The sequence below is a fragment of the Bicyclus anynana genome, chromosome 11 (assembly GCF_947172395.1).
Source record: "Bicyclus anynana chromosome 11, ilBicAnyn1.1, whole genome shotgun sequence".
NCBI classification, from domain to species: domain Eukaryota; kingdom Metazoa; phylum Arthropoda; class Insecta; order Lepidoptera; family Nymphalidae; genus Bicyclus; species Bicyclus anynana.
Genome location: NC_069093.1, coordinates 5465225 through 5478588, shown reverse-complemented (window position 1 = coordinate 5478588; position 13364 = coordinate 5465225). Strand labels below are relative to the sequence as shown.

The 13364-nt window shown below is 33.9% G+C and overlaps 1 pseudogene; it reads left to right on the top strand.

Annotated features, from left to right (window-relative positions):
• The window catches only part of LOC112055194 (uncharacterized), a 54620-nt pseudogene that overhangs the window by 15956 nt on the left and 25300 nt on the right, over window positions 1-13364 (top strand).

The window sequence follows — 13364 nt, the reverse complement described above, 5'->3', positions numbered from 1 at the left end:
ACTGGTTGCTCTCATTTATAATTACGTTTTTCTTCAATCATGCCTGCATTTCGTTTCATGTATGATGGTGCGTTGATAATAGTACGTATTATGAACGTCGTACAGGCGAATGTCACCGTACCCATACTATCTGATAAACACTTCAGTAAGTTACGAGATCTAAATAGTAGCGCGCTTGACTAGTAGATATCTCTAACTCCTGAAAGTGTTTGAATTAAAGATGGCAAGAAACAACCACTGCAAATTCACGCTTTAGCTGTTTAAATTAAAAATATAAAATGTCTTGTACATCTTGCTGTTAAACGCTAAATATTAATTCGTAATTTTTGTTTCGAATCTGAAAATATCTGTTATCGGACAGCTTTGATAATTGTCATACAAAATGGTTTTTTTTAATTCTTTACAAGTGCGTCCTTGACTACAATAAGTGATGATGCAATGTAGGATGAAAATCCACACCCATTTTGGTTTATACAAGACATCGTACCGGAACGCTAAATTACGTTACGTTTGGCGGTACGTTTTTGCCGGTAGGGTGGTAACAAGCCACGGCCGAAGCCTTCCACCAGCCAGACCTGGACCAATTAAGAAAACCTCAATCGGCTCAGCTGGGGATATTCATCCTCCTCCTAACAAGTTAGCCCGCTTCCAACTTAGACTGCATCATCACTTACCACCAGGTGAGACTGTGGGCTAACTTGTAAAGAATAAAAAAAATATATAAAGATAAATATAATTTTAGGGATATTGTAACAAACTAAATAATCTCGGGAAGGTTGAATCATCTCTTGGACCTGGCAGTGATGTAGGTGTTATCGAAATGTTGTATGGGCTTCCTAAGGTAACTTGTTTTTATTACATTACAATTAAACATTTTGACAAACCCCGAAAGTCATTTCAGGTTTCTATGATAATAGAAAAACGCTCATACATTCGAATCTATCTAATAAATCTAGATCTATCGAATCTGCATCGTATTTAGTCATAATCAAACAATCATGCAATTTTTTTAGTTTTAATTTTTTTTGTTTTATATTTTATTAGTTTTGTTTTTTTGTATACAATAAAGTATTTCTTCTTCTTCATAATCATGCCATCTTTCAAACAAAACGTAGTTTGATAATTAATCATATCAAATATAAGTTTGACTCTCTGTTTTATTTGTCTGTCTGTCAGTTTGCCTGTGGTACCATAGCTCCCGAGTTTGTTTTGTATGAAAGGTAACCTATGCGCGAGTGTTCTTAGACATATTTAATGAAAATCGGTTGAGCCGTTTAAAATTCTGGGGGTGAAAGTGGGGAAGAATAACCGAATGTCTGCAAACATACTCGAGTGGTGTCTCAAATGAAAGCACGGTGAAATAGAATATTGATGACTTGATCGAGAGTGCAATTAATAATTTCATGACCTTCGGGGGTTTTTAAAAATTTTCAATTTTATTTTATTAGTCGATTTCGAAGACCCCGCACTACAAAGCGTAGTGTTGGTCGACTCCCCACTAGGTGGACTGACGACATCAAGCGAATCGCAGGGATTCGCTGGATGCAGGGTCAGGATTGTGATGTTTGGAAATATGATGACGGCTGTTATGATGATGATGATGAGTTGATTTTGAGAATTTGAAAGTCTTTTATATAGAAAACTACAGTTAATAAACTCAATTTTTGCATAATCAGTGTACACAAATGAAAAATAAATTCACTGTTAATTTCTGATTATAATCTATATTGTAGGTATACACGGTGGTGACTACAACAAATTGTATTCTTCTTCATATAGAATACTCTGTTTTGATGCAATGTTGGAGCACTTTTCCCGATATTTGTGAACCCATACGACAGGTATCTTTCATTCATTCATTCATTATCAACCCATAGGCGGGTCGCTCAGCTCAGCTCAGCTCAACCCGTCTCATTGCTGAGAGGAAGCTCAGCTCGAGTCTGCTCTCTTTTGAGAATTTTCTTAATTCTCTGTGTGCGTGAAGTCTGCCAATCCTCATTGGGCCAGCGTGGTGGACTATTAGTCTTACCCCTCTCATTTTGAGAAAATGTTTTCCTTTAAAATTACATTTTTTTATTGAAAATACTTTAACCCCCATTATGTATTTTTTATATTCAAATTATTTTTTTATAATTCTACTATTTTAATTAAATTTATTATTTCTAAACAAAGAACAAATTAAAATTCCTAGTTAAATGTTATTTTTCAGTCAATAAATGATTCTGAAATTCGTCAACATGCTTTACGTTATGAAGAAGGCAAACCTTTAACGGGAAAACTAGACGCAAAGATGAATAAAATAACGGTAAGTGAAATTCAATTTTAATTTCTTTAAAATTATTTTGAAATGTGTATGTGCTATAAATAAGTTTTAATTTTAGCAAGAAATAAAAGAGAGTTTTGTGGTAATAAGTGGCAGAAGAGATAAAATGCAATACCTAAAAGTTTTTGATAAATTGGGTATTATGAGGTAAGTAATTATAAAAAAGTCCAACAAGTGAGGAAAACATTAGAACCATAATATTATTGATTTAAATAGTAGGAAAAAAACATTTAGCAAATGTTTGTTTTTCTATAATAGTATAATCATCACAAAGCTGAATCCCTTTGTTCTATTTTTGGAGTTTACTCTTTAAGAATATTTTTTTCTTAAATAGCCCCCGGTATGAAAAAAATGTGGGCAGTAAAATTCGATGAACGAATGACAGCATTACGCTTTTTGTGCGCAACCTATTCTGCGCGCCTTTCAGGCGTAGGTATTGAGACGAACATAGTGTATGCTGCGGGGCGACATACATCTATTTAGACAGTCGATCTGAAAGAGTAAACTCCATTCGTGCGTCGGAGCTGACACACTTTTTTTTTCAATAAAATCCAATTTTGCTTAAATAGGATATATTATCTAGATCTAAATGGACTGTCTAATGAAAGATTATAGACACACAGTCAGTTCTCATAACTGTAAATTTCACAGATACTTCAGATACATATTCCTGCCTGGATGTATAACCCCGCATGGTGTGTTTTTAAAACTCTGGTGTTTAGTAAGATTTGTATTGGCAATATACTACGTTGTTGTTATACCTTATAATATCGCAGTAAGTTCAATCATGCGTTTCTTAGCTTATTTTTTTTATAAGGTAACTCAGATTTTATTGTACTCTTCAATATCTTTTTTTAAGAAAATTTGCCATATCTTTTTTTTAATACGATCAATATTCCCATTCCCCTCTTACTAGTCGGGAAATACTGTATTAGGAGTGGGTACGACAATAAACCAACGGGGCGGGGATGGAACCACCACCCCTCGGTGATGAGTCCGACCGCTCTTACCGTTGATCTATTGAGGCAATTACTAAATAATCCATCTAAATTGTTACTCTTCTTGACAAACCGACGAATTCAAGTGGCACCGCCACTTACACTGGACGTAATTAAAGTAAGTTTAACCTTGCAAAAACTTACTTAAATAGGTACATGCAAAAATTACATCAATACCGGTCTAGCCGTATTTTAGTAACAATACTCATCGACCAAGTACCCCACCCACCGGATAGTAAGTGAAACACCGTCGCTTATAAACAGAGCAGCATTACGCAGAGAAAGAAAATACTATTATTAATTTTTAGTGTCACAAACGTCAGATTTTACATAAATGACTGTTTCATTTATTAAATTATTATGTAAATAAATTTTTTTTTTAGACAAAACAATACCGACTGGGCAGCACCTACCCCTGGACGGATATAGTGCTGTACATAGATATTGTAGTGATGGCCTACGTAGCATATTACGACGAGAGATCGCTATTGGTCACTCATCCACTGTTGACAGTGACACGTTATGTCAAACATGCCTTTGTTTTGGACTTCCTCAGCATATTCCCTTTTGAAGAACTGGTACTTTTGTTGATTTTGTTACATTTTTATCTAATACTATTTAAGACTCCTGCGATATCTCCTGCGTAGGTCCTATGCCCAGTATAAGCGTATAAAATATAGCATATGTTACTTGCTATATTACTATCACACAATTATTAATACACATTATATACTTAATAAGATTGCTTAAAGCGCTTGCTCTTAGAATCACATGCCTTGTTACTTCAGCTTCGTGACTCGCTGAGCTATGTTAGTGACTTTGGCTCTTCTACGGATCTCTTCATTTCTGATTCGATCACGCAGAGACACTTCAAATATAGCTCTATCGCCCGCTGAGTGACTTTAAGCCTGCTTATGAGGCCCACGGTGAGCGAAAAAGTCTTGGAACCGTCAGCGAATTCTCTGCTCGAGATTCTTGACATCCCTTTGCCCACTGTTACCGTAACGGCTGCCAGAGCCAGGAATACCGAGATTGCCAGGGACTACGGGCTGTAGCTGTTGTGTTGTAGTATACATTGCAAGGTATTAGGCATAAATGACCACCCTGGGTATGCGGGTTGGTTATCATCCTTTTGGTGTTATTCAAAGAATCAAATCGAAAAGAAGATAAAGAAAACTCTTTCTTTCTTCGAAAGATAGAAAAGAAGATGCGAGAAGTCTGCTCCTTCTGTTTTAATCCTTTACTTGTGAACTTGTTAAATGAAGGATTTTCCATGCAAACTTTCAACCCCTATATGACTTACAATTATTTTTATTTTCGCAACAAATGTTTAATTTTCCTTTGACCTTTTTCGTAGTATGAACTCAGATAGTCCCAAGTTTTCTAATTTTTTTTTCATTTTTATAGTTTACTAGTGGACACCCACGACTTCGCCGATGTGTTATTCTGTTTTTCACTAACAGAAAGACAGACAGACCGACACACAGATCAACAAAACTTTTAAAATCATGTTTGTGTTTAGGTGTACTTAAGAACACAGTACACAGTTATATTAAAATCATAGACAGACAGTTTTATTTATATAATGTTTAAATGTATTGATGATTAGTAAAGCTTACATAACATGTTTTTCAGTTCAAATTTGTAAATGATCACGCTGACACAGATCTGTACAGGATTAATCGCATTCTATTAGTAAGTCTACAATTATTATCTTTATTCCATCACATTTTACCAAATTAGTCGCATTTTACATTTTAAAGTGTACTAGTCAGGGATCCGTAGAACATTTTTTACACCTGATACTAACAAGTTAACTTTTTGTGAGTAGCTTCATCTCGATTAGACGATCAACTTTTTTATTTACGATAATTTTTGATTCTGGTAGCTAACTGAGGTACCAGGAAATGAAAATATCAGAGCATCGGAACGAGATAATGTACCACGCAATTTGTAGGAGATTGTGGCTGTTATTTGTGTAATCAGGTGTAAAAAATGTTCTACGGATCCCTGAGTAGAATGTTTGTTATTCAATATAGTTCAGTTTAAGTGTTTAAGTGATTAATTCGATTTTCTCGGTGGACTCTATCAAAAGATTTTGTAAGGTTGCTTTCGCCTTTTTTTTGTTTTTTTTGTTTTGTTGCAGGTGTTCAGAATAAACGGTGCTTTCTCATTCTGGGAGAGCGATATAATGCAAGTCAATCAGGCTGTTATTTTATTGAAGTTTTTTCCAATTGCATTGACTATTGTCAACTCTGCAACGGCATTTGTCTTTATGAACTCATGCACGCCTTGTATATTAGCTAAAACCAACTACATCATGGTGAATTGTACGAACATTATGGTTTTAAATAATGAGAAAATTGAATTGAAGTGTAAGATAATTTGGCTTAATATTTTTAAAAATAATACAATATATGATCATATTTCCGAATTTCGCGATAAACTCAAGTGGCCTTCAATTCGCCTTCGCAGGAATACTCACATTCTTTTTATTTTATATAACGTCCTTTTTAACCCTGCTACTCCCCCATATCTAAAGGAGCGATTTAACTTTCTCAGTGATTCTCATTGTCGCTCACTTCGATCTGAGGATAATTTCATTCTAAAAATTCCTTCCCATAATACTTCCTATTATTCTAAATCATTCTCTGTAAAAGCTGCTCGCCTCTGGAATTCCTTACCTCTCGAGGCTCGGCGTGCGCAATCTCTAGCTTCTTTCAAACAACTGGTAAATATGCACTTCTTTCCTCCTTGACCTTTTTATCATTCCGTATTTATTTTCGTTTAAATGATTTTATTTATTTGTTCATGTTTAAATAATTGTTGATGTTGTCTTGTTTCTTACTTTTTACATCTAAATTATTTAAATAAAATTTTCGTATGTATGCTTATGTTATATATATATATATATATATTTATTTGTAAGTATCCTTATTTATGTAGGAATATATGTAATTGTTGGTAGGTATGTATGTATATTTGTATGTGTTCATATATATATATAAATATATTGATTTTGATTTTATATATTATTATCTAAGTGTAATATATCTTCTACTTCTCTTTTTATGTGTACACCCGTCATTATGCATTATTCCTTGTATTTATTTTCTCTTTTTTCGATTGGTTGTCTGGAAGAGATCGCTCATTAGCGATAAGGCCGCCAATTGTACATTAGTTTTTAAGTTAATTTCTTGCCTGTTATTATTATTTTTGGTGTACAATAAAGTATATTTCATTCATTCATTCATACAATGATAAATAGCTAATTGATCCTATTTATTTCATCATCATCATCATTATCAACCCATATTCGGCTCACTGCTGAGCTCGAATCTTAGAATGAGAGGGATTAGGCCATTAGTCCACTACGCTGGCCCAATGCGGATTGGATTGGAAATTCGTCACGTATGTTTATTTTTTCGTGATCTGTTTGAGGGCTTTGTCAAAAACCAAATGAAACTTTAAGAGCCTATTTGGCTTAGCACCGCTTTGAAACCAATCAAAAGGAAGGACATAAATAGGTATACAATGTTGTTTTTTTTGCTTTTTAGTGTTTTTGAAGTCGGTTCAATGTTTTTTGTAAAAAACATTTTTTTTATTTTGTTATTTATTATGTAACTTGTTAAATGAAATAAATAAAAGTTAAGAACTTAATTTTTTTTAACTTAGCCTGGTGAAACGATGCAAAGAATTTTTGCGTAGAACATTTTTTACAAGTGATTAAATGAAGAATGTAATTATTAATTAAGAAACAGTAAAAAAACCGTTTGACACAAGTTGGGAGGAGGGTAATTTACCAAAAGTTGTTACTGACCAGATTTATTTACTGTTGCTTAATTATTAGTTATATAACTTAACAGCCACAATGTCCTACAAATTGCGTGGTACATTATCTCGTTCCAACGCTCAGAATTTTTTATTTCCTGGTGAATCAGTAAGCTACCAGAATCAAGAATTTTCGTAAAAAGAAATTTGTTGGTATCATCGAGATAAATAGTAATCAGTTGTAAAAAAAAGTTCTACGGATTCCTGACTAATAAATATAATTTTATTATTCAATTTAACATATTTTTTTCAGCCGCTGTATCACAATATATCCACACTTTCTACTGGGTTTTTGAAATATTTGTTGGTAAATAACTTTATCAAAATTGTACCTACTATTTTTAAGTTTATTGCCTGGAACTCTAACCATGTGACTCTTTCTACAAACGCTAACGCTTCAAAAACTAACAAAATGTATGTGAATAACAGATACGATCGACTACTTGTTCACGTGACCTATCGGTCATAAATATCATTCCCATACATTTTTTTAACTTTCGAAGCGTTAGCGTTTGTAGAAAAATAATCGACGAGCTACATGGCGACAAAGTTTAAAGTATTTTTTGATATTTCTTAGCCTTTACTTCTTTATAGCCTTTAGCCTTTTTGATAGTAATTCTTTTTTTTCCCAGGTTGTGGATGTACACCAGCGTTTTTCTCAAATCCTCGAGACGTTTGGTTGACGATGGCGTTGCAGATCACTGGGATGCTGTATTTTGCGTTCATGTTTGGTTACATTTCGTCTACTCGCACTGCGTCATCGCACGCTTTGCTGAGTCACAATGTAAGGAAACTCTTCACTACAATTTTGCAAGCCGTAGATCTGAATGCACTTTAAGATGTTTGTCTTACTAGAACGTGGATATCTTCCCATCTAGAATGAATAGGGACATTCGAGATAAGCGCGTTTTACCGTAGGCTATATTTCTGCTTACTATCAGGCAAAATTGTGGCTCAGTGATAGCACACCTATATACAGGGTGTTTAAGTAGTAGTATAACTTCCGGGTCTCCCACGATTTCTCCCACCTTTTACCTCGGAATACGAAGATAAAATATTTACTAGCGGACGCTCGCAACTTCGTACCCGTGGAAGTCAATGAAAACTTTTAAACCCTATTTCACCATTTTTGGGGTTGAATTAAAAAAAATCTTGAATCACATTATATTTCGTTTTTATGATAAATGTTCAAGACCTTAAGTAACTCTAAAAATGAAGGACTTTTCATATTCTCATATTCGAATTTTTAACCCCTCACGCAAATGGAGGGGTGTTATAAGGCACCTGTCTGTCTGTCTGTCAGTCTGTCTGTGTCACCATAGCTGCCGAACGTATGAAGCGATTTCAATTTTTGTTTTGTATTAAAGGTTACTTTTGTGCGAGTGTGTGTTTTGATGAAAATCGGTTGAGCCGCTTAAAATATGTGGTGGGTGAAAGTAGGTAAGAACAATCGAATGTCTGCAAATATACTGTAATGAAAGCGAATATTGATGACTTGATCGAGAGTGTCAACAATTTCATGATCTTCGGGCGTTTTTCAAAATTTTCAATATTATGTTATTTAATTAAGTATATTTTAAAGTTAACAATAATTTGCCAACGCTTAGTTTACTGTTTGTATTTGACTTCGGGTTCTTTGCATGAGTATATACAATTGTTACAAGTTAGCAAGTTACAACTGCAACTGACTAAATAACTAAGTTACAACTGGGTATTCAAATCAGAAAAATCTTCTGTATTATACGTATGTATACTCGTACTTACTAAATTAGTCTTAACAGTAGCATTATACAGACTCAAAAGTCTTCTTTACTCGAATGTAAGAGGATTCATTAAAAAGTTACAATGTTGGGAAATAGGAATTACGAAAAACCACAGTAAAAAAACAATAAGCCATTCTGAGCCAGATCAAATTTCCCTGCAAAAATGCTTTTTCTTATCCAAATATTAAAAATTAAGTGCGTTGTACAACTTCCTTTATTTTAGTGATTCTAAAAGCTTTATTAAAAGCACTTTTCAGACTTCAATATTTATTCAGGTTATTTTTGCTGGGCCGTTTGCCTACCTCCATTCAATTCAAATATTGTTTGGAAAACATTTTAAATAATATTTTCCTAGTTTGTTTTCAAAAATAATTTTCATAACAGAAATTTTTATACGTACACATAGAAAAATTTAGTTCAGAAAAATAATAATCTATCGATTAAAGTGTCTTGATTCTAAGATACATGTTATAACAGGTATAATAATAATTTGATATAATAAGATATTGCGGTAAAAGCTTCGACCAACACCTTATGAAGCTTTCACTTAACTGTTGGATCAAGAGTCGGATTCTTGAGACGGTGCGTATTGTGAGGAGGTTCCTCACTCTGGAGCCCTGACCACCGGTTGCTTGGGCACTAAAATGTCCCGCAGCGGGAGGGTTGATTTATTTTATAAATTTTTAATAGTGTTTTGTATATTATTTTTATATGAACATTGTTAAAAATTTAAAAATAATGACTAATAAATAAATGAGAGTTATAAGATTGATATTGTGGTTACCGAAGTTAGAAGATTTGGGCTATCATATTGGGTCACTTCCCCCCGGACCTCCGTCTAGTGTGGACGTATCACATCACGTCAGTAACAATTCACAAAGTTTTAATAACTAAGTTAATAGTATATACGTAAATTAATCCTAAAACAAAGTTAAGTTGAAGTGAAATATTTGGACGTTAAAACCGCGAAGAGGTTATCCAGTAAACAAATAAATCACGCAGCGTAACAAGTGCGCAAGTAAGTGACGAGTTACAGTTATAAACCTAATACTCCGCGCTGAGGCCAAGCGCCGATCACGGCTACGCAAACGCGCCATTTATTGAAACTACCCACTTGCTAACTATTTATCAACGACTCGGTCGTACGAAATGGATCCACCTGCGCTACAACATAAGGTTCATTTTGCATCGGACTCTAATATCTCTTTCTTAACACCGGCGCAAGATACAACTCAGACTCATACTAAACGAGCGAAGCGACTAAACGATGAAGAGCCGGGCGATGTTTTTACCTTGTTCCGAAGCGAAATTAAGGATATGTTCAGTACCTTTATGGATAGACAAAACACGCGCCTTGATTCACTTGAAAAACACATCACCGAGATTAAAAGACAAAACGATTGCATCACATCTACTAACAAGGATATTGAGAAATCACTAGGCTTTATCGCCGACCAGGTACTAGATTTACAGTCAAAAATTAAAGTGCTGGAAAAGGATCAAAATCAGTTGACAGATTCATGTAATTTTTTGCAAAATAAAATAGAATTAATCGAGCGCAACTCTGTTAAATACCTCGTTGAAGTGAGATGCGTCCCTAAGCGTAAGGCCGAAACAAAACGCGACCTATTCTCAATGATACAGAAGTTGTCGGCTCATCTCAATGTTAAACTAAACTCAAGCGACCTACGGGACGTTTACCGAATTCCAAATAAGCGCGATCCGACAAGTTCGACATTGATGTTGGAGTTCTCTAACACTCTAATCAAGACAGACTTCCTTAACGCCACAAAAATATATATAAAAAATAAATTGGGCCCCGCTCTCAGCACAGCCGACCTTGGCATAATCGGGAATAATAAACTCATTTATGTTTCCGATAGCCTGACGAGCAAGACAAGGAAGCTTTTCTATTTATGTAGGGAAGCTGCTAAATCAAGGAACTATGAGTTCTGCTGGACTGCTTATGACAGAGTCTACATGAGAAGAAAAGAAGGAGAACCACATATTCATATTAGGTCCGAAGAACAACTGGCGAAGCTCGACAGTGCCGCTGTGAAGTCATCCCAATCTCAGGCAGCGTGACTGTTTGGTTTTTCTATCTGTTCCTGGATTCATAATGCTATATACCGTATTACTACATACTTTTCAAAATCTACTACCGACCTAAAGTGTTATCTAAGCCTTATTCAAATATTGCAAACAGTGAGTGATAGCCTTATAACTATTGTAAGATATAATTCTTTTTTAATAACCTACGATCTATTTGAAAATGTTTGCCTAGTTATATTTACTTTTAATATGCCTATACTGCTAATAATTTTAAGAGAAACACATTTATTTACTGTTTTAACCATGTACTCTAAAACTTTTTACCATTGCACATGTCGTACACTATTTATACACACAAAAAAAATTAAATTAACTTTGTACATTACTATTAACTCCCATAACTACTCACAAATTATACTCATTTATATATTTACATACCGTGTTATCACATACCCTCTACGTGTAGTGTGTAAAATTAATAATAACAGCTGTTTTATAATATTACTAAAGAGAATCCATGTTTCAAGTTACATTTTAAGAGAAATACATTTATTTACTGTTTTAAACATGTACTCAAAAACTATTTACCGTTGCACAAGTCTTACACTATTTATATACACAAAAATAATTAAATTAACTTTATACATAACTATTAACTCCCATAACTATTTACAATTTACATTCATTTATATATTTACATTCCGTGTTATTACATACCCTCTGCGTGTAGTGTGTAAAATTAATAATAACAGCTATTTTATAATATTACTAAAGAGAATCCATGTTTCAAGTTACATTTTCACAACGAAAAAATTATTCAACCTACACATATCTACACAGACTTTGAATTACTTTAATAATAACTATACTACAAGCTCATGTCACTCATTCACTAAACATACGTGCACCTATGAACATACAACCAGCAATATTTACAATACCATAATTACACTTAACTCAAACAAAAATACATATTCCAAGTCAGCCTTCAGAAATATAAAATCTTCAGCTAGTCTGCATATTACTTACTATGTACCTGTACTTAAATTATACCATAAAACTGCACCTCAAATAATAGTTGATGCCTACTCTAACTATCACGGGTTCTAACACATTATTGATAAATGAATTAGATAATAATATTTCTGCTGCGACAAGTACATATGTAGACGAACCCAACTTGTGTATCCGATATCTAGGCGACACTAATCATCAAATAACAGTTCTATCTCAGAATATACGAAGTATTCGCAAAAATTTGGATTATTTAATTATCTTCATCAAAGACCTGAATTTTCAGCCAGATTTAATTATTCTGACAGAGTGTTGGCTATCAGATAGCGATAACATACACACACTTAATAACTATGAACAACTTAACTCTAAAAAATATCTCAATCAAAATGATGGCATAGTAATATACTTTAAAAAATATCTTAAAATTAATTTGACAGAGCCTACATTCATAGATGCAAACTGTCTACTCTTGGAACTAAATTCCTGTACATCAATAGTATGCATTTACAGATCACCGTCTTTTAAAAATATTGACAACTTTTTAAGCTCCTTAGAAGTAGTAATAAAAAATTCCAAATCCGAAAGTTGTTTTATCGTTGGTGATATTAATATAGATATTAAAAAGGACGTAAATGATACAAAATCAGAGGAGTACTTGAACTTAACGGCCCAGTACGGCTTCACACCTGGTCATACATTTCCAACAAGAGGCCCAAACTGTCTGGACCATGTTCTGATTAAGTCACGGTTACCAATTAATATTGTGGTCTGTAGATCAGACATTAGTGATCACGATTCTGTGCTGTTTTCAATCGGAAAACCTAAACACAGTACTCCAGCTCAAGTAAAATACTCAAAAAAGGTAAACTATGACCAAATATTAAAAGACCTTCAAGAAACAGACTGGTCTCAGTTCTTCAAACACACAGACATCAATGAGGCGACTGATGAATTCCTTAGTACAGTAAACGCGACTGTAGCCAAAAACACAGAGTTGCGCACTGTTCATCGTTCCCAATGTATACTCAAACCCTGGATGACTTTAGGTCTCCTGAAATGTATAGAGAAGCGTGATCGTCTCCATGCATCGTTACGAAAAAACCCTAAAGATCAAAAATTAAATGACCAGTACAAAAAATACAGGAATACTTGTAACAACATTATCCAAAACCTCAAAGATACACACGAAAGGAATAAATTATTAAATAGTAAAGGTGACCGTAAACGGACTTGGGATGTACTCAAAGATATTTGTAACTTAAATAATAAGAAAAGTAATCAACAATTAATTCTAAATAGCTCACAACCAAAATGTGTACTCGATGAAGCCAATAAATATTTTTCGAGTATAGGTGAAAAACTTGCTAATAAAATCTTAAG